The following is a 21,933-nucleotide window of genomic DNA, read 5'->3' on the forward strand; positions in this document are numbered from 1 at the left end:
CTGAACAAAAAACAGTAGATGAGAAATGAAGAGCTGAATTATAACCACCTGAACAAAAACAGTAGATGAGAAATGAAGAGCTGAATTATAACCACCTGAACAAAAACAGTAGATGACAAATGAAGAGCTGAATCATAACCTCCTGAACAAAAACAGTAGATGAGAAATGAAGGAAGAGCTGAATTATAACCACCTGAACAAAAACAGTAGATGACAAATGAAGGAAGAGCTGAATTATAACCACCTGAACAAAAACAGTAGATGAGAAATGAAGGAAGAGCTGAATTATAACCACCTGAACAAAAACAGTAGATGAGAAATGAAGGAAGAGATGAATTGTAACCACCTGAACAAAAACAGTAGATGAGAAATGAAGGAAGAGCTGAATTATAACCACCTGAACAAAAACAGTAGATGAGAAATGAAGGAAGAGCTGAATTATAACCACCTGAACAAAAACAGTAGATGAGAAATGAAGAGCTGAATTATAACCACCTGAACAAAAACAGTAGATGAGAAATGAAGAGCTGAATTATAACCACCTGAACAAAAACAGTAGATGTGAAATGAAGAGCGGAATTATAACCACCTGAACAAAAACAGTAGATGAGAAATGAAGAGCTGAATTATAACCACCTGAACAAAAACAGTAGATGAGAAATGAAGAGCTGAATTATAACCACCTGAACAAAGACAGTAGATGAGAAATGAAGAGCTGAATTATAACCACCTGAACAAAAACAGTAGATGAGAAATGAAGAGCTGAATTATAACCACCTGAACAAAAACAGTAGATGAGAAATGAAGGAAGAGCTGAATTATAACCACCTGAACAAAAACAGTAGATGAGAAATGAAGGAAGAGCTGAATTATAACCACCTGAACAAAAACAGTAGATGAGAAATGAAGAGCTGAATTATAACCACCTGAACAAAAACAGTAGATGAGAAATGGAAGAGCTGAATTATAACCACCTGAACAAAAACAGTAGATGAGAAATGAAGGAAGAGCTGAATTATAACCACCTGAACAAAAACAGTAGATGAGAAATGAAGAGCTGAATTATAACCACCTGAACAAAAACAGTAGATGAGAAATGAAGAGCTGAATAATAACTACCTGAACAAAAACAGTAGATGAGAAATGAAGAGCTGAATTATAACCACCTGAACAAAAACAGTAGATGAGAAATGAAGAGCTGAATTATAACCACCTGAACAAAAACAGTAGATGAGAAATGAAGGAAGAGCTGAATTATAACCACCTGAACAAAAACAGTAGATGACAAATAGAAGAGCTGAATTATAACCACCTGAACAAAAACAGTAGATGAGAAATGAAGGAAGAGCTGAATTATAACCACCTGAACAAAAACAGTAGATGAGAAATGAAGGAAGAGATGAATTATAACCACCTGAACAAAAACAGTAGATGAGAAATGAAGGAAGAGCTGAATTATAACCACCTGAACAAAAACAGTAGATGAGAAATGAAGAGCTGAATTATAACCACCTGAACAAAAACAGTAGATGAGAAATGAAGGGCTGAATTATAACCACCTGAACAAAAACAGTAGATGAGAAATGAAGAGCTGAATTATAACCACCTGAACAAAAACAGTAGATGAGAAATGAAGGAAGAGCTGAATTATAACCACCTGAACAAAAACAGTAGATGAGAAATGAAGAGCTGAATTATAACCACCTGAACAAAAACAGTAGATGTGAAATTAAGAGCTGAATCATAACCACCTGAACAAAAACAGTAGATGTGAAATGAAGAGCTGAATCATAACCACCTGAACAAAAACAGTAGATGAGAAATGAAGGAAGAGCTGAATTATAACCACCTGAACAAAAACAGTAGATGAGAAATGAAGAGCTGAATTATAACCACCTGAACAAAAACAGTAGATGACAAATGAAGGAAGAGCTGAATTATAACCACCTGAACAAAAACAGTAGATGAGAAATGAAGGAAGAGATGAATTGTAACCACCTGAACAAAAACAGTAGATGAGAAATGAAGGAAGAGCTGAATTATAACCACCTGAACAAAAACAGTAGATGAGAAATGAAGGAAGAGCTGAATTATAACCACCTGAACAAAAACAGTAGATGAGAAATGAAGAGCTGAATTATAACCACCTGAACAAAAACAGTAGATGAGAAATGAAGAGCTGAATTATAACCACCTGAACAAAAACAGTAGATGTGAAATGAAGAGCGGAATTATAACCACCTGAACAAAAACAGTAGATGAGAAATGAAGAGCTGAATTATAACCACCTGAACAAAAACAGTAGATGAGAAATGAAGAGCTGAATTATAACCACCTGAACAAAGACAGTAGATGAGAAATGAAGAGCTGAATTATAACCACCTGAACAAAAACAGTAGATGAGAAATGAGAAGAGCTGAATTATAACCACCTGAACAAAAACAGTAGATGAGAAATGAAGGAAGAGCTGAATTATAACCACCTGAACAAAAACAGTAGATGAGAAATGAAGGAAGAGCTGAATTATAACCACCTGAACAAAAACAGTAGATGAGAAATGAAGAGCTGAATTATAACCACCTGAACAAAAACAGTAGATGAGAAATGAAGGAAGAGCTGAATTATAACCACCTGAACAAAAACAGTAGATGAGAAATGAAGAGCTGAATTATAACCACCTGAACAAAAACAGTAGATGAGAAATGAAGAGCTGAATTATAACCACCTGAACAAAAACAGTAGATGAGAAATGAAGGAAGAGCTGAATTATAACCACCTGAACAAAAACAGTAGATGAGAAATGAAGGAAGAGCTGAATTTTAACCACCTGAACAAAAACAGTAGATGAGAAATGAAGAGCTGAATTATAACCACCTGAACAAAAACAGTAGATGAGAAATGAAGAGCTGAATTATAAGCACCTGAACAAAACCAGTAGATGAGAAATGAAGAGCTGAATTATAACCACCTGAACAAAAACAGTAGATGAGAAATGAAGGAAGAGCTGAATTATAACCACCTGAACAAAAACAGTAGATGAGAAATGAAGGAAGAACTGAATTTTAACCACCTGAACAAAAACAGTAGATGTGAAATGAAGAGCTGAATTATAACCACCTGAACAAAAACAGTAGATGAGAAATGAAGAGCTGAATTATAAGCACCTGAACAAAACCAGTAGATGAGAAATGAAGAGCTGAATTATAACCACCTGAACAAAAACAGTAGATGAGAAATGAAGAGCTGAATTATAACCACCTGAACAAAAACAGTAGATGAGAAATGAAGGGCTGAATTATAACCACCTGAACAAAAACAGTAGATGAGAAATGAAGGAAGAGCTGAATTATAACCACCTGAACAAAAACAGTAGTTGAGAAATGAAGGAAGAGCTGAATTATAACCACCTGAACAAAAACAGTAGATGAGAAATGAAGGGCTGAATATGAGGTGTATCCGGAACTACACTATTTATACAACATTTTGCAACTCTATGTAACAACATGCAACACCTTTGAACAGGTTGAATTTACCTGCCCCTTTTCCACTTCAGATTTTAGACCGTAAGAATGGCGAGCTCGATGAGCTGAAGACCATGTACAGAGCCAAGCAGAAGGAATCGGAGGAGAGTGTGAGCAAGCTGGAGAAGAAAGGTGAGAGGTCGTGGGGTCACGGTGGGGGTAGAGCCTGGAGGCAGACTCAAGGGAATATTTACTCCAGTGTGTCTCTGCACACTCAGAGTAAAACCCAAGTTTAAACGCAGTGTTACTGTTACAGGGGGTGACCCCACTGGTGTGGCGCGATGCTACCCAGCTGTGCTCCTTCTAACAGCACGTTTATGAGACTCACTGATATTTCACACTTGTCATAAACACATTCTTTAGTGACAGTGCATGTTGTACAGTACACTTCCAGCACAGAGCGATTTAGTTGCAGATGTTCTCTATACTCAGCTTTAACCCATTGACACTATGGGAGATTGGAGATATTTTCAGTGCTGACATACAATATGAAACAACAATGACGAGGGCTACAAAGTATGTGACTTTCACAGAACTTGGTTGAAGTAGTGTGAAAGAAACAAACGTTATTTATGTATGTATGTGTGTGTGTGTGTAGCCCCTGAGGCTGGGCCTTACTAAGTTCTCTGTCTGTGTGTGTGTGTGTGTGTGTGTGTTGTTTTTCCATCCACAGTTCAAAGCGTGGTGCGCGAGTCCCAGGTCATCCGTGAGAGCAAAGAGAAGCAGATCGGCGAGCTGAAGAAGATGTCAGATCAGAGCACCGACTCCCTGAAAAACGAGTGGGAGAAAAAGGTAAAGGAAAGTTGAAGGGCTGAAGTCGATTTCCAACCAACCCTAGCCCCTAAGCACTCCTAAGCCTGAGGAAGGCTGCAGTAGAAGGATTTGAAAGGGCGGAATCTGGGCTGACCTCAACCAAGCCAGGCTCACTATAGAGCTGGGAAATCTTTATTCTAGACATTTCTATGTAGGCTAGGCCAGGCCTGTGTGTTTTTTTTACTGAAAAAATTATGTTAGTACTTCTTCTCTAAATTGTATTTTCAGTCCCGCTAACTCTAGTTAACTAAGCTGCTCAATGAGATCTTAATGACATTTCCCCTTATCTATTCAGGGTCACTAAGCATATGATAGTGAAATCCATAAGGGAAGCTCTGCTTAGATGTATGAGAAAAATGAACTCTCCTGCCCTCTTAAGGATCCACCCCTTTTTTTAAATGTTCACCTAAAATGACATACCCAAGTCTAACTGCCTGTAGCTCAGGACCTGAAGCAAGGATATGCATATTCTTGATACCATTTGAAAGGAAACACTTTGAAGTTTGTGGAAATGTGAAATTAATGTATGAGAATATAGCACATTAGATCTGGTAAAAGATAAATCAAAGGAAAAAACATGCGCTTTTTTGTATTTTTTTGTATCATCATCTTTGAAATTCAAGAGAAGGGCCATCGTGTATTATTCCAGCCCAGGTACAATATATCCAATGAACAATTGTATTTCTGTTCAAGATGTTGTATCAAGACTGCCCAAATGTGCCTAATTGGTTTATTAATAACTTTTCAATTTCATAACTGTGTGCACTCCTCAAACAATAGCATGGTATTCTTTCACTGTAATAGCTACTGTAAATTGGACAGTGCAATTAGATTAACAAAAATGTAAGCTTTCTGACATCAGATATGTCTATGTCCTGGGAAATGTTCTTGTTACTTACAACCTCAAGCTAATCGCATTAGCCTATGTTAGCTCAACCGTCCTGTGTGTGGGACACCGATCTGTAAGAGGTTTTAAAATAAGGTCCCTCACCCCTGAAAAAGGGGTGACTTGATATATCTATTGAAATTGAGAGTGAGACAGATCGACGCAGAGAGAGACAGACTCAGAGAGACAGACGCAGAGAGACAGACGCAGAACAGGCCAGAGTTGGTACAGTAGAATGTCTCTGATTGGACACCTGGGCCAGTGGAGGTAGCCAAGGTACCACACATAGTAGCTGTTATAGGCTGACTGACTCTGTGGTGTCCGTTGCCCCTCCTCCCCCCAGCTGCACGCGGCGGTGGTGGGCATGGAGCAAGAGAAGTTTGACCTGCAGAAGAAGCAAACAGAGAACATTCAGGTGCTGCTGAAGGACACCAACCAGAGGCTGGCCAAGATGGAGGCTGAGTATGGTGCCCAGACACAGGCTACCGTGAGTGGGGGAGATGGTGGGTTGTTGGAGGAACACTGTTTTCACCATCAGTAACACTTACTGTATACACCCTCTGTCTCATGTTTGAACACGCCCTGTAATAAAGTGTTTGCGGACAAACAGAGCTGACATGAAGGGTGAGGTGTCCTATCTTGTCACTTACAGTTGAAGTAGGAAGTTTACATACACGTACGTGTATACATTTCTTGTTATAAAACTATAGTTTTGGCAAGTCGGTTAGGATATCTGCTTTGTGCATGACACAGGTAATTTTTCCAACAATTGTTTACAGACAATTTATTTCACTTATAATTCACTGTATTCCAATTCCAGTGGGTCAGAAGTTTACATACAGTAAGTTGACTGTGCCTTTAAACAGCTTGGAAAACTCCAGAAACTTATGTCATGGCTTTTGAAGCTTTTGATAGGCTCATTGACATCATTTGATTCAATTGGAGGTGTACCTGTGGATGTATTTCAAGGCCAACCTTCGAACTCAGTGAATCTTTGCTTGACATCATGCGAAAATCAAAAGAAATCCGCCAATTTTATTTTTAGGCCTCCACAAGTCTGGTTCATCCTTGGGAGCAATTTCCAAATGCCTGAAGGTACCACGTTCATCTGTACAAACAATACTATGCAAGTATAAACAGCATGGGACCATGCAGCCATCATACCGCTCAGGAAGGAGATGCGTTCTGTCTCCTAGAGATGAACGTACTTTGGTGCGAAAAGTGCAAATCAATCCCAGAACAACAGTAAAGGACCCTGTGAAGATGCTGGAGGAAACAGGAACAAAAGTATCTATATCCACAGTAAAACGAACCCTATATTGACATAACCTGAAAGGCCGCTCAGCAAGGAAGAAGCCACTGCTCCAAAACCGCCATAAAAAAGCCAGACTACGGTTTGCAACTGCCCATGGGGACAAAGATTGTACTTTTTGGAGAAATGTCCTCTGGTCTGATGAAACAAAAATAGAACTGTTTGGCCATAATGACCATTGTTATGTTTGGAGGAAAAAGGGGGAGGCTTGCAAGCCGAAGAACACCATCCCAACCGTGAAGCACGTTGGTGGCAGCATCATGTTGTGGGGGTGCTTTGCTGCAGAAGGGACTGGTGCACTTCACAAAATAGATGGCATCATGAGGGAGGGAAGTTATATGCTTATATTGAAGCAACATCTCAAGACATCAGTCAGGAAGTTAAATCTTGGTCGGAAATGGGACTTCCAAATGGACAATGACCCCAAGCATACTTCCAAAGTTGTGTCAAAATGGCTTAAGGACAACAAAGTCAAGGTATTGGAGTGGCCATCACAAAGCCCTGACCTCAACCCTATTGACAATTTGTGGGAAGAACTGAAAAAGCATGTACGAGCAAGGAGTCCTACAATCCAGACTCAGTTACACCAGCTCTGTCAGGAGGAATGGGTCAAAATTCACCAAACTTATTGTGGGAAGCTTGTGGAAGGCTACCCGAAACATTTAACCCAAGTTAAACAATTTAAAGGCATTGCTACCAAATACTAATTGAGTTTATGTTAACTTCTGATCCACTGGGAATGTGATGAAAAAAATAAAAGCTGAAATAAATCATTCTCTCTACTATTGTTCTGACATTTTACATTCTTAAAATAAAGTGGTGATCATAACTGGCCTATAACAGGGACCTTTTACTAGGATTAAATGTCAGGAATTGTGAAAAACTAAGTTTAAATGTATTTGGCTAAGATGTTTGTAAACGTCCGACTTCAACTGTACCTTCCACCTTGTAAAAGTCTCTCTGCCTTTGCATCCGTGTCCTGGGACCGAATCCCATCTAACTTGAGAGAGTGTTGCTTTGTGTGTGTGTGTGTTGCTTTGTGTGTGTGTGTGTGTGTGTGTGTGTGTGTGTGTGTGTGTGTGTGTGTGTGTGTGTGTGTGTGTGTGTGTGTGTGTGTGTGTGTGTGTGTGTTAAGGACCTAAGGTGGGACAAAGTAGGGGTGGGGGATTAGGTATGGATGATCAGCAACAGGGGCCATTCAGACACAGTACAGTACTTCATGAATTTAGCTTCTCTTATGACATTCAGCAGCTTTCACAGTTAACGTGTACATACGCACACACACACACTTTCTCTCACTTTCTCTCACACACGCAGACATTTTCATTCAATAGCTTTCACAGGTAAAGTGTACTCCTACCCATACACACACACACACTTTCTCTTTTTCACTATCTATCTCTCTCACACACACACACACACACACACACACACACACACACACACACACACACACACACACACACACACACACACACACACACACACACACACACACACACACACACACACACACACACACACACACACACACACACACATATGCGCGCTCCCACGTGCAGCAAGATAGTCTGTCAGCAGGATGGAATTTAAGAAGTATCAAAAGCGGGCCTTGCGAGGCCGGGTAAGACCCCTCTTTAATAATTAAACACAGTCTATAGCCAGGTGAGGCCTGCAACATGAAAGGGCCCTCCTTCACTGGAAATGAGGTGCTCTACCCATGTTAGTTTAGGCTGACCTCCACACAGAGGTACACATGCACGGGCGTGCACACACTCACATACACACACACCCCTGTTCTCTTCATAAGAAATGTCAGCTGAGGTGAGGTAGCTCTGAACTCCCCCTCTCTATTTGATGTCTCAGTATCGAAGCCCTCTGAATTATTTTGTCTTTCATCATGCAACCGTGTGCAGTGTTTCTGGTGCTAGCCAAAAAACAAAAGGTGAAGTGAAGTTTATCAAAGCTATCTGACAAAGTGAGAGTTTCAACATATAACACACACATTTTCACATAGGCATCTTACCCAAAGAAAGGTGTTTTGACACCTGTAATTGTTTTTCGAACTTATCTGGTGTCTAGAACAGTTCAGGTAGAGCAGCTGCGAGTGTGTATGTCAACATGAAGACAAGATGAAATATGACTGAAACCTCTTTGTTTGTGCTTGTCTGTGTGCGTCAACAGAGACAAAGAAAACAGAGCATGTCCCTGACCGGCCACTGCAGTTTTCCTGTACCATAACAGCATCTTTAGCTGCATCACACACACCCACAGGTGGCATACAAACACTCCAAGTCTTCTGCTGATGTGTAATATGTGGGAATATGTTTAAGTCTTCTGCTGGTGTGTAATATGTGGGAATATGTTTAAGTCTTCTGCTGGTGTGTAATATGAGGGAATATGTTTAAGTCTTCTGCTGATGTGTAATATGTGGGAATATGTTTAAGTCTTCTGCTGGTGTGTAATATGTGGGAATATGTTTAAGTCTTCTGCTGGTGTGTAATATGAGGGAATATGTTTAAGTCTTCTGCTGGTGTGTAATATGAGGGAATATGTTTAAGTCTTCAGCTGGTGTGTAATATGAGGGAATATGTTTAAGTCTTCTGCTGGTGTGTAATATGTGGGAATATGTTTAAGTCTTCTGCTGGTGTGTAATATGAGGGAATATGTTTAAGTCTTCTGCTGGTGTGTAATATGAGGGAATATGTTTAAGTCTTCTGCTGGTGTGTAATATGTGGGAATATGTTTAAGTCTTCTGCTGGTGTGTAATATGAGGGAATATGTTTAAGTCTTCTGCTGGTGTGTAATATGAGGGAATATGTTTAAGTGAGAACACCTCTTTAACTGGCATTGGTAGGTCATCCATCACTGAATATTGAATCTGTTACATTATGTTACGCAACTTCTCTTTGATAAAATTTTAAGACCCATTTTATCCTAGTTAAATCTATGAAGGACTCAGGAGAGCGAAGCTAATATGTAGCCTGTCACTACACACTTGTCACTTTGTGTCTGTCTCTCTGAAGGAGCCCATTAGTGTAGTTCAGTGCCGGTAATGTAACGTGCTGCTAACACCTGGTGCTCAGGGGAGTGCTCCACACACACACACACACACACACACACACGCACGCACGCACGCACGCACGCACGCACGCACGCACGCACGCACGCACGCACGCACGCACACACACACACACACACACACACACACACACACACACTCCGTCTCATCCCATGCCAGGGCGTTAAGTGTCAGCACACGTCCTGGCTCAGTCCCCCTTCATTTTCTTAAGACACTCTTGTTGGCCGCTAGCAGACAATTTACAAAGGACCCCTCTCACGGGGCGTGACGGCGCTGGCTGTCCCTCTCCGTCCCAAAAACACACAGAGTTCTCCTGTCTCAGTCAGCTCTCATCTGTTAGATAGGACTGCACGCTCCCCATCCAGCCTCTCTGTCATCACTTGTATCAACCTGCGAATGCGCTGCATTCCAAACTGTCACACAGAGAGTAGGTGGTTGAATCAACTGTTTTTATTAGAACACTAATGGAAGCATCACCCAGCTTGCACATTTGGTTCCTTAGAAGTTTTGGGAACGTCCGTTTTTGGTTTCCCATTGGTTCTGGGAACGAAGCCATCAGTTTCCTGACCGGTAAAACGTTTTTAAAATGTAGCCTGTTCTGGGACCGTACATTTTTTGTTGTAGGGAGGTTCTGATAACATTTTACTATGGTTTCCTGAAAGTTTTCTTGGGAGGTTTTATTAACGTTCTGACAACGGAAATTCTAGGTTATTTTGAGGTTTTTGAATAACTTTCACTGAAAGTTTCAGTAAGACTTTTATTAACAGTACTAGCTTAGTTTGGGTTAACTTTTTTTAACTCTAAGCACAGAAAGGATGCATGAACAGTTTCTTAGGCATTAGTCATGCAAATTAGTCATGCAAATACATTCTTTTTTATTGTGGCACGGCGTCAGTGAGATTCAAACCTATGATCTTCTGTTCTCCATCTATAGAATTAGTCCACTGCGCCACCAGGATAGAGAGCTAGCATGCCATGTTTTTTGAACTCTTACAAAGCTGTTCATTTTAGTATATTCAAACAGACCCCATTTCAAAGTCAACAAGCACTCATGAAGATCAGGTGTGGATAATTAGTGGTCGCGGCCAACAAACCTGAACAAACTTAACAAGATAGAGAACAGAGTTTTGTTGACGCTGAGAACGAAATTAATGTTTTTCAATAACATTCTTAGAATGTTCTTTGAATGTTACTTATGTTTTCTAGTGTTTTTTATGGAAAGTTGTATTAATGTTCTGAGAACATGACTAAATAGAACCATGAGGAAATCTGCAGTAAACGTTATGCTGAGGTAAGATCTTTAAACAGGTCAACATTCACAAGGCCGCAGGGCCAGACGAATTACCAGGACATGTACTCAGAGCATGCTGGCAAGTGTCTTCACTGACATTTTCAACCTGTCCCTGACCGAGTCTGTAATACCTACGTTACAAGCAGACCACCATAGTCCCTGTGCCCAAGAACGCCAAGGTAAGCTGCCTAAATGATTACCGCCCCGTAGCACTCACGTCTGTAGCCATGGAGTGCTTTGAAAGGCTGGTCATGGCTCACATCAACACCATTATCCCAGAAACCCTAGACCCACTCCAATTTGCATACCGCCCCAACAGATCCACAGATGATGCAATCTCTATTGCACTTCACACTGCCCTTTCTCAACTGGACTAAAGGAAACCCTACGTGAGAATACTGTTTGTTGACTACAGTTCAGCGTTCAACACCATAGTGCCCTCAAAACTCATCACTAAGCTAAGGACCTGGGACTAAACACCTTCCTCTGCATCTGGATCCTGGACTTCCTGACGGGCCGCCTCCAGGTGGTAAGGGTAGGCAATAACACATCTGCTATGCTGATCCTCAACATGGGGCCCCTCAGGGGTGCGTGCTTAGACCCCTCCAGTACTCCCTCTTCACCCACACGACTGCATGGCCATGCAAGCTTCCAACACCATCATTAAGTTTGCAGATGACACAAGTGTGGTAGCCCAGATCACCGACAATGATGAGCCAGCCTATATGGAGGAAGTCAGAGACCTGGCAACCACTCCTTCAACATGATCAAGCCACAGGATCTGATTGTGGACTACAGGAAAAGGAGGGCCAAGCACACCCCCATTCTCATAGACAGGGGTTGTAGTGGAGCAGGTCAAGAGCTTCAAGTTCCTTGGTGTCCACATCAGCAACAAACTATCCATGGTCCAAGCACACCAAGACAGTCGTGAAGAGGGCACAACAACACCTATTCCCCCTCAATAGACTGAAAAGATTTGGCATGGGTCCTCAGATCCTCAAAGTTATACAGCTGCACCATCGAGAGCATCTTAACTGGTTGCATCACCGCCTGGTATGGCAACTGCTCGGCATCTGACCTCAAGGCGCAACTATCCTGCACCATTCCCAGAACGTTGTGGGAAGGGTGTATGCAAAACAACCGTAGGACCACCACACTCTCACCAAGCTCTAAGAAACAAATGGTTCTCAGAATGTTATGTGCTAGCTGGGCAGTCACGATCAGCTGGGTCATGATCATTAATCACCAAACAGAAGAAAACAGGGAGGGACTATGTGGACATTTTTGTTTTACTATGCAAAATGTTTTGCTATGATGTATCCTAATGAACACGCCCCTGGACTTTTTTTGATCACCCTCGATTGAGTTTAGAATGAGGGTGTCTTTATGATTGGTAATCTGGAGCGGTTGTCTGGTTTATGAAGAATGGGATTAGAGGATTTGGTGGGATTACGTAGGCCGAGAGCAATGAGCTCAACTTCTGTCTGCCCTTTAAACTTGTATTGTGAGGAGGCAGAACTAGGCAGAGCAGGAGAAAGCGAAAGAAACAGCAGCTTGGGGAGAGAGAAAAACGCTTTCGGGAACAAGAGAGAAGATGTTTTCATAGGCAGACGGAACAGTTGACTTTTTGAAGTCTATTTCTTTAACTTTCTCTTTGAGACTTTGCAGAGGGAACGAAGAGCCTACAGATTCATCAGATGTGTCTTTTAAAACAGTCCCACCTGATAGGATCTATCCCTGGTGCACTGAGGACTTTGATGTCTGCTTAGCTGAGAGTTGGAGAATCTGGTTGCTGAGAAACACAGTCGGTTCAGGCTGACTGTAGAATTGAGCATGAGTTCAGTTGGGTAAACTGTGGTGTGGTGCTGGGACAGTGGGTTTCAGGCCAGAGAAGGCTGGTGGGAGGAGCTTCAGGTGGACGGACTCATTGCAATAACTAGAATGGAATCAATGGAACAAAGTCAAACGTGATTTCCATATGTTTGATACCGTTCCATGTATTCTATTCCAGTGTTTATAATGAGCCCGTCCTCCTATGGCTCCTCTCACCAGCCTCTTCTGATACTGGTAAATGTATCACAAAAATGTCCATTAATTATAATCCACATAATAATTTCAGGATTATTTTCCTGCTGTGAGAAGCAGGGTCCTATTAAGATGGCGCATCTGTAACAGAATTGTTCATCTTGATGGTGGTCAATGATGTTCATGCTGTCTCGTGCTGATGGTCCTCTCCCACTGTATAGGAGCAGACAGTGATGTTCATGCTGTCTCATGCTGATGGTCCTCTCCCACTGTATAGGAGCAGACAGTGATGTTCATGCTGTCTCGTGCTGATGGTCCTCTCCCACTGTATAGGAGCAGACAGTGATGTTCATGCTGTCTCATGCTGATGGTCCTCTCCCACTGTATAGGAGCAGACAGTGATGTTCATGCTGTCTCATGCTGATGGTCCTCTCCCACTGTATAGGAGCAGACAGTGATGTTCATGCTGTCTCATGCTGATGGTCCTCTCCCACTGTATAGGAGCAAACAGTGATGTTCATGCTGTCTCATGCTGATGGTCCTCTCCCACTGTATAAGAGCAAACAGTGATGTTCATGCTGTCTCATGCTGATGGTCCTCTCCCACTGTATAGGAGCAGACGGTGATGTTCATGCTGTCGGTCCTCTCCCACTGTATAGGAGCAGACGGTGATGTTCATGCTGTCTCATGCTGATGGTCCTCTCCCACTGTATAGGAGCAGACGGTGTGGGAGCTGGAGCTGCGTGTGAAGCAGCTGTCAGTGGAGGTGGAGAACGGTAACATGCTGAGGCAGAAGGTGATTCAGGAGAAGGGCCAGCTGGAGATCCACATCGCCACCATCAGCTCTGAGCTTCAGGAGGCTAACCGACGGTGAGGAGGAGACCCCACGCCACGGTCACCCACATCCACCCACTCACTGTTCTCTTCCCAAACCTTACATGAAAAGAAGGAAAAGTCTCGCCCCAAAATACACAGACAGGCCCCAACTCATTTACCGACCCAATCCAACAGAGTTCCCTAGTCTAAGCCCCAGCTCCAGCCTCTGTTTGAGCCAAGCAGTAGGCCCTTATAGTAGTGAGTGGTGCTGACTGTGTATGTCTGTGTTGAGTATGTCTGTGTTGAGTATGTCTGTGTTGGGTTGTCCAGGAGGGTGTATGTAAAACAACAACCGTAGGACCACCACACTCTCACCAAGCTCTAAGAAACAAATGGTTGTCAGAACGTTGAGTATGTCTGTGTTGTGTTGTCCAGGAGGGTGTCTCTGCTGAGGGAGAAGGAGCAGCAGAGTGAGCAACATGAAGACATACTGCAGAAGCTCTAGAACAAACATGAGACTGACATCAGCCACTTCCAACAGGAACACACACTCTCCACTGCTAAGGTAGCCAACGGCATGTGCTACTAGACTAAACTACTGTAGAACACTACTGCACTGTGACAGTATCATTGCCCAGCATGGTACGCAGCAACATCTGGATGTGCGTGCAAAACAAGTTCAACATTCACATTCTGCTACCATTTCTGTCTAGCAGTCCGCGCATACAAATTGATGCATACGTTCAATAAATCCAACGTATGCACCACACAGAACGCTCCGCGACTGCCTCTGCAACGCAGGGCTGCAAGGCAAACACAGTGTTCCATTGGAAATGAATGTACTTCTGGTGTACCAAAATACAACGACTCTGTCGGTGTCATCGAGGCGTAAGGTAGCCATCCAAATGAGTATAGAAAAACTAGATGCTACACCACTGCATTACCTGATGCTACACCACTGCATTACCTGATGATACACCACTGCATTACCTGATGCTACACCACTGCATTACCTGATGATACACCACTGCATTACCTGATGCTACACCACTGCATTACCTGATGCTACACCACTGCGTTACCTGATGCTACACCACTGCATTACCTGATGCTACACCACTGCATTACCTGATGCTACACCACTGTGTTACCTGATGCTACACCACTGCATTACCTGATGCTACACCACTGCGTTACCTGATGATACACCACTGCATTACCTGATGCTACACCACTGCATTACCTGATGCTACACCACTGCATTACCTGATGCTACACCACTGTGTTACCTGATGCTACACCACTGCATTACCTGATGCTACACCACTGCATTACCTGATGCTACACCACTGCGTTACCTGATGCTACACCACTGCATTACCTGATGCTACACCACTGCATTACCTGATGCTACACCACTGCGTTACCTGATGCTACACCACTGTGTTACCTGATGATACACTACTGCATTACCTGATGCTACACCACTGCATAGCCTGATGATACACCACTGAAAGGACTATTAGCTGGACTGGCCACACACAATTCAATTCAAGGGGCTTTATTGGCATGGGAAACATATGTTAACATTGCCAAAGCAAGTGAAGTAGATAATATACAAAAGTGAAATAAACAATAAAAATGAACAGTAAACATCACACTCACAGAAGTTCCACATTCTCTCAAAGATGTTGTAGAATGCTTAGACATATCTTCATGCTATACTATGTATGACTTATCTTCAACTGAAGCCTTGACAGCATTTCTATCCCCCTGCTGCTGAGTAATATAGCTGTGTTAGATAAGACTCCTGTTGTCATCCTCGCTCTCTCTCTCTCTCTCTATTTAACCTTTTAGTCATTTAGCAGACACTCTTATCCAGAGCGACAGGAGCAATTATGGTTAAGTGCATTGCTCAAGGGCATATCGACAGATATTTCACCTCGTAGGCTCAGGGATTCGACCCAGCAACCTTTCGGTTACTGGCCTAACGCTCTTAACTTAACCACCTGCCTCTCCCTCTCTCCATCCCTCCATCCCTCCATCTCTCTCAGGCCTCTGATGTGATTGAGGACCTGGAACAGACAGTGGCTCAGCTCAGACAGCAGCTACAGGACAGTGAGCACAGGAGACTGAAACAACTCAGGGTAAACTGTGTGTGTGTGTGTGTGTGCGTGAGCGAGAGAACGGCTTCATTCCACAACAACTGGAAGAAGTACAGAAGACTATACAGATGTGTGTCCAGAGACCCATAACCCTCAAGATCCTCTGCTGGACAGATTTTCAAGCAGATGGATGTTTTGTTTGAATGTGAATAATGGGGGAAAACACATCTCACATAAAAATAACTTGTTGTGGTTCTTTGTAGTTCTGTATGAATGTTTCAGACTTCCTGACTTGTGTTTTCCAGGACACAGAGAATAAACTTCAACAAGAGAAAGCAGATCTGCAGCACGACTGTGAGGAAAAAGGTACAATCTCTATCAATAGTTACCCGCGCATCAAATCAATGTAGTTACCCTCATGTCAAATCAATAATCACTATTTGTGTCAATACAATACTCTCATATCAAATTGAGATTATATTGCTGACCTCTTATTTAGTATATGGGCTCTAAATAAACAACGGAAGACTGTCACTTTGTCTTAATGGGAGCGTCCTTTCCTCTGTGTCTTACTCTACATAACTATGTAGGCCTACCGTGCCTGAAGTCAACTCTGTGAAACCTAAAGCCTGATCATAATTACATTCTACCTGCCTTTCCAGACTGACTGTGGTTCAATGGGAGAGATAAAAGCCTGGGACCCACATGGTCCTGGCTAGATCCCCTTCTTCCCTTTGATATGTTATGTCCTGCCTGTAAACTCAAAGCTGTGATTAACAGGTCAGACTACTGCTGGTCACAGGGTCCACAGGGCTCAGTGGCTGTGGGGAGGAAGGGTGGAGTGCAAAGGTCAGGGGCATTCGGAGGAGTGAGGGTTTGACATTTAGGGGAGATGGGGGTTCAAATCAAATGAAATCGCATTTTATTGGTCACATACGCATATTTAGCAGATGTTTTTGCGGGTGTAAGGAGGGAGAGCTGGGGTGGTGGCATGAAGTTGCCCAATTTAAGGCCATAGGGGACGGGAGATGATGTCTTGTCCGTCCGAAAAGCCATGCTCAGTCGCCCCAGCTAAATCCAGCAAGGACCTTTATTGCTGCCAGACAGCAATGGCAGCGACCCTTCTCTCTTTAAAGCCTCCCTTCAAAGCCAATGTGTTGTCATAAAAAATCCCCCCATCTAATGAGTTGGTCTGGGCCAGGCCAGAGTCAGGTGGGTGAAGATCAGGTTTAAGATGCAGGTCCACACACCTGGTTCATCTTCAAAGTGGAGCCCCCATGTTGAAGGGCATATCAGTCAGTCATAAAGAGGGGTGGGGGGGAGTAACAGGGCTGTGTGTTTCAGGTCAGGCACCTCTGCATCGGGGGACTGATACACCTGCAAGCTAGCTACCAGATCTGGGCCTCTGTTAGCAGGGTCATGGTGAGGGTCAATGCCATTTCACATTCTGTTGTGTGACTGAAGTAAGTTGTTAGTTGAAAAAACTGTTAAATAGCTGCATCAAATGTTTTGAGTGCACAGCCTTTCTCCAGCTCCCAGTAAACTTGATGAAAGAATCTGTCTGTTTGTACATTCTTAAACGCCTATCAGGAGATGGGCCCAGATGGCAGCTTGATGATGGGTGGAGATAAGAGGTCAGGGAGAGGCAACCCCAGGCCTCAGGTGGATAAGGTCATGGAAAGGGGGGCTTGCTGAGTGATGGACCTGCTGTCATAGTGTCAGTCTCTGTTTCTACCCCTCTCACGCTCTCTCACTCACGCAATCACACAGGTGCGTGTCCTACACAACGAGGAGGAGAAAGAGAGAGAAGAGGCAAAGAAGAAGATCTCCAAACTTGAAGAGTCACTGAAGTGAGTAGCAAAACACTGTAAATCAAATGTCTGTTTTCTTCTTTCATTTCGTCACTACTTGGGGACTTGCCATTCAGTTTGGTTCAGAACACATCAGAAACATGGGATTTGTTCACACACATCACCAACCCACAAACCCACAATCCCAGTATATGAAAAATGTCTCACAGCGAGCCAACGCAGGCTTCCATCCATGCAATTATACAATGATACAATCCCCCCAAAGTAACTGATTTAGAAAAATGCTTAAGCACTCAGACAGTGCTAGTTACAGGGCCCGGGATACAGCTATAATTTGCAGAGCTCACCCTTGTGCAGTAATTGAAAACTGCAGTGGATATTTCAAGCTATATGCAATGTTGTCACATTTAGTCTCTCCATATGTGCCTGTCTGACACATGCTGAAACATAGGAACCTCCATAGAGAGTTCTCATATCTGTGCTGTGCAGCGTCCCCAGTTGTGGGGCAGTGCCGAATTCCGTATTGTTGTACACCTCTCCTGTCTCAGATCTACAATGGCCGTGTCCGAATACCCATACTAGCGTATTAAACTGCATACTATATACTCATCGTTGCGTACTATTTAGCACGCACCGTTTAGTAAAAAGTATTTTTCAAAATTCAACCAGCCTGATAATAGATAATTTCCAATTCCATGAATTTATCTAAATGCTGAATAGAGTAGGAATGGAGTTATAGGCCTACTCAGGCTGGTTATAGGCAGACTATCACATTTGACCTACACTGAGCGTACGAAAACATTAAGAACACCTTCCTAATATGGAGTTGCACCCCTCTCTTTTGCCCTCAGATCAGCCTCAATTCATCGGGGCACGGACACTACAAGGTGTTGAAATCCTTCCACAGGTGTTCTTAATGTTTTGTAAACCGTGTATAATGTAGTAGACCCATATAGCCCACCTATCCTATTTACAAAGAACTGAAGACAGAAACTAATAAATTGGGAACCACTGGACAGCAACATAATGAACTAAAGCACTGATCATTGGGAACGAGATCAGAATGACTGCTAAGGCTTGATCCATAAATTAAATAGGTAGCCTACAAAACCATACTTGATTTTGAAAAATTCACATAGTATAAAAATATTTTGACATACTGAGAATGTGTCATGCGCAATTGCATTATTTCCTGCTATTTGTTGATTTAGGTAGCGCATTTCCCATATCTAAATGATCAGCTGTTATCAAAGCCAAAATTAGTATGGCATCCGGGCATTTAAAGTATACACGATTTCCGCAATGTTGCATACTATTATACAAAAAAAATATGCGTACTCAAACAGCCTACCATTTAGGATGCAAGTATGGGTATTTGGATAAGGCCAGTGTGTCCTCCAGATGTGTAGTTAGCAGGGGTAATGACTGATCCCGGGATCACTGAGGCCGCACTGGGAGGGAGGGAGGGAGGGAGGGAGGGAGGGAGGGAGGGAGGGAGGGAGGGAGGGAGGGAGGGAGGGAGGGAGGGAGGGAGGGAGGGAGGGAGGGAGGGAGGGAGGGAGGGAGGGAGGGAGGGAGGGAGGAGGGAGGGAGGGAGGGAGGGAGGGAGGGATGCCTTGGCATACCTGGCCACTCTATTTCATGTCAATTAGGCTTTCTTTTGTTCTCTCGTCCCTCTCTTTCTCTCGTTCTTGTTCTCTTACTCCCTCTCTCTCACTCTCTTTGTCTGGAATTAGTAAGAACCACAGCAGCCTTGTTTGACATGTTATACAGTCTGACATGTCACCCACCATCCTTCCCACCTATGATGTCATTGGTTTTGTTTGTTTACTTGTCTCAGTTGGCTGTAGCCTGTGAGATTCCACACCGCTACTTTTCTATCCTCACTTCATACTGCATCGTTTGTAGTCATCACGTCGTATGCCCATATTTGGCAAGTCTGTTAACGAGCAGGGGACCTCATCTGTAACAAGGGGTTGTGGGAGGAGCCAGGGCTTTGGCTACATCCCAATACTCTAACATGGCCTCATTTCCTGAATCATTTTACTTAAGACCATTGGTCATTGATGTAAAATCTTTTAATGGTCAAAAATATTATAATGTCTAACCAAACATGGGCTTTTCCTTTACTGCCTTCTGCAACACTATTCCAGCTACAATCACATCTCATCCCCCATGCACCCCTCCCATCTCATCCCCCCTGCACCTCTCCCTCCCTCCATCCCTCCCTTCCTCTTTCCATTCCTCGTACATTTCTCCATCCCTCCCACCAGATGTTTGGCTGACTGAGCTCCTCCTATCAGGCGTTCCCTCCTCTCCTTTTCTCAGTCTGCTATCGTTCCATTACAGTAGAGTACAGTCAGAGCACTGCTGACAGGCTAGGCAGGGCCAGGTGTAATCCAGGGCCTCCTAATGCTGCATGCATTCCTCACACTAATTAATACCATACATTACCTCATTACCGGCTCATACACAGATTACACTTCCTCTAATGAAAGTAGAATGTGTTCTGCACAATTAAAAGCTCACACAATCTAAACTCACTCAATCCTAATGGCCCCGTAACACAGCCCTGCCCCAGACCAAGTCTCAGTCCTAACCTCTGCCCCAGTCTCCTAATGGCCCCGGAACACAGCCCTGCTCCAGACCAAGTCTCAGTCCTAACCTCTGCCCCAGTCTCCTAATGGCCCCGGAACACAGCCCTGCCCCAGACCAAGTCTCAGCCCTAACCTCTGCCCCAGTCTCCTAATGGCCCCGGAACACAGCCCTGCCCCAGACCAAGTCTCAGCCCTAACCTCTGCCCCAGTCTCCTAATGGCCCCGGGACACAGCCCTGCCCCAGATCCAGTCAAGCCTGTTTACCGTACTCTACTCTCGACTAGGGCTGTGGCCGTCATGACATTTTTTCAGCCGGTGATTGTCAGGCAAATAACTGCCGGTCTCCCGGTAATTGACCGTTAATTAACATAAACACATTTAGCATCTTCTGACTTCCACACATAGCCTACAAGCCACTGATGCAGACCTTTGGAATATCTACATTTTAAAAAGTCAAAAAAATCCATGTAATATAGCCTATACCATCACAATAAATCCATTATTTTAGACAGGTCTAAAGAAACATGATATGAAGAAAATGTAGTCTAGTTCAGAAGAACACAATAGCATACTCTGAGTTGTCCATATGTTAAGCCCTGATCTGACTATGCGATATGGCTGTGGGCTACACTACCATAATTTCCGGACTATTAAGCGCACCTGAATATAAGCCGCACCCACTGAATTGAATTTTTTTTATTTATTTTGAACATAAATAAGCCGCACATGTCGATAAGCCGCAGGTGCCTACCGGTACATTGAAACAAATGAACTTTACACAGGCTTTAACGAAACACGGCTTGTAACAAAAATAAATAGGCTTTAACGAAACACGGCTTGTAACAAAAATAAATAGGCTTTAACGAAACACGGCTTGTAACAAAAAATAAAAAATTAGCAGTAAGCTTTAGTTGTCTTTTTGCACTGAGTCAATTCCTCACGCTGCTGTTTCCAACGTCTTATCATCAACTCATTAAGACCAAACTCCCATGCAGCAGCTCTATTTCCTTTTCCAACAGCCAGATCAATCGCCTTCAACTTGAAAGCTGCATCATATGCATTTCTCCTTGTCTTTGCCATGATGAGGGTGACAAAATGACTACCGTAATCAGAATAATGGGAAGTTTGAGAGTGTTTGATTTAATCTAAACAGTAAACAAAAAAGTTGTTTGACCTTAACCCGTTCGGCATTTTCATTGGTCTAATGAAAGCTTCATGCCGCCAAAAAACTGAGCACGTCACAGAATGTGTTTTTTTGGGGGGAAAAAATTGAAAGCGGGAAAAATCCATATATTAGCCACGTCATTGTTTACACTGCGATGTTCAAAGCGTGGGAAAAAAGTTGCGGCTTATAGTCCGGAATTTACGGTAGTTCATTTAGCAGACAAGATTTGCTTAGAATTCCTTGGCATTATTCCATATTATTTTATAGTATGAAGAATACAATTGAACATTATTCTGTGTTGAGCGGTTAACAAAGAAACTGGTACTCCTATATGCTTAATTTAGAGTTATTTATATAACTTTAGTTGTGATACAAATCTTGGGCTATATGTTTTCATTTTTAATACATTCTAAGGCTTCGTGATGCAACTCTAATGATGATTTGAAAAAATCGCATGAAAGGCTTGAGCTCTGCTTAGTTTTTTTGCACAGGCTGAACACACTTCATCA

The 21,933-nt window shown here is 43.0% G+C and overlaps 1 pseudogene; it reads left to right on the plus strand.

Moving 5' to 3' along the window:
• Positions 1-21,933, plus strand: part of LOC106601769 (centrosomal protein of 112 kDa-like) — a 302,159-nt pseudogene that overhangs the window by 118,804 nt on the left and 161,422 nt on the right.

This window comes from Salmo salar, chromosome ssa03 (genome assembly GCF_905237065.1).
Source record: "Salmo salar chromosome ssa03, Ssal_v3.1, whole genome shotgun sequence".
Classification (NCBI taxonomy): domain Eukaryota; kingdom Metazoa; phylum Chordata; class Actinopteri; order Salmoniformes; family Salmonidae; genus Salmo; species Salmo salar.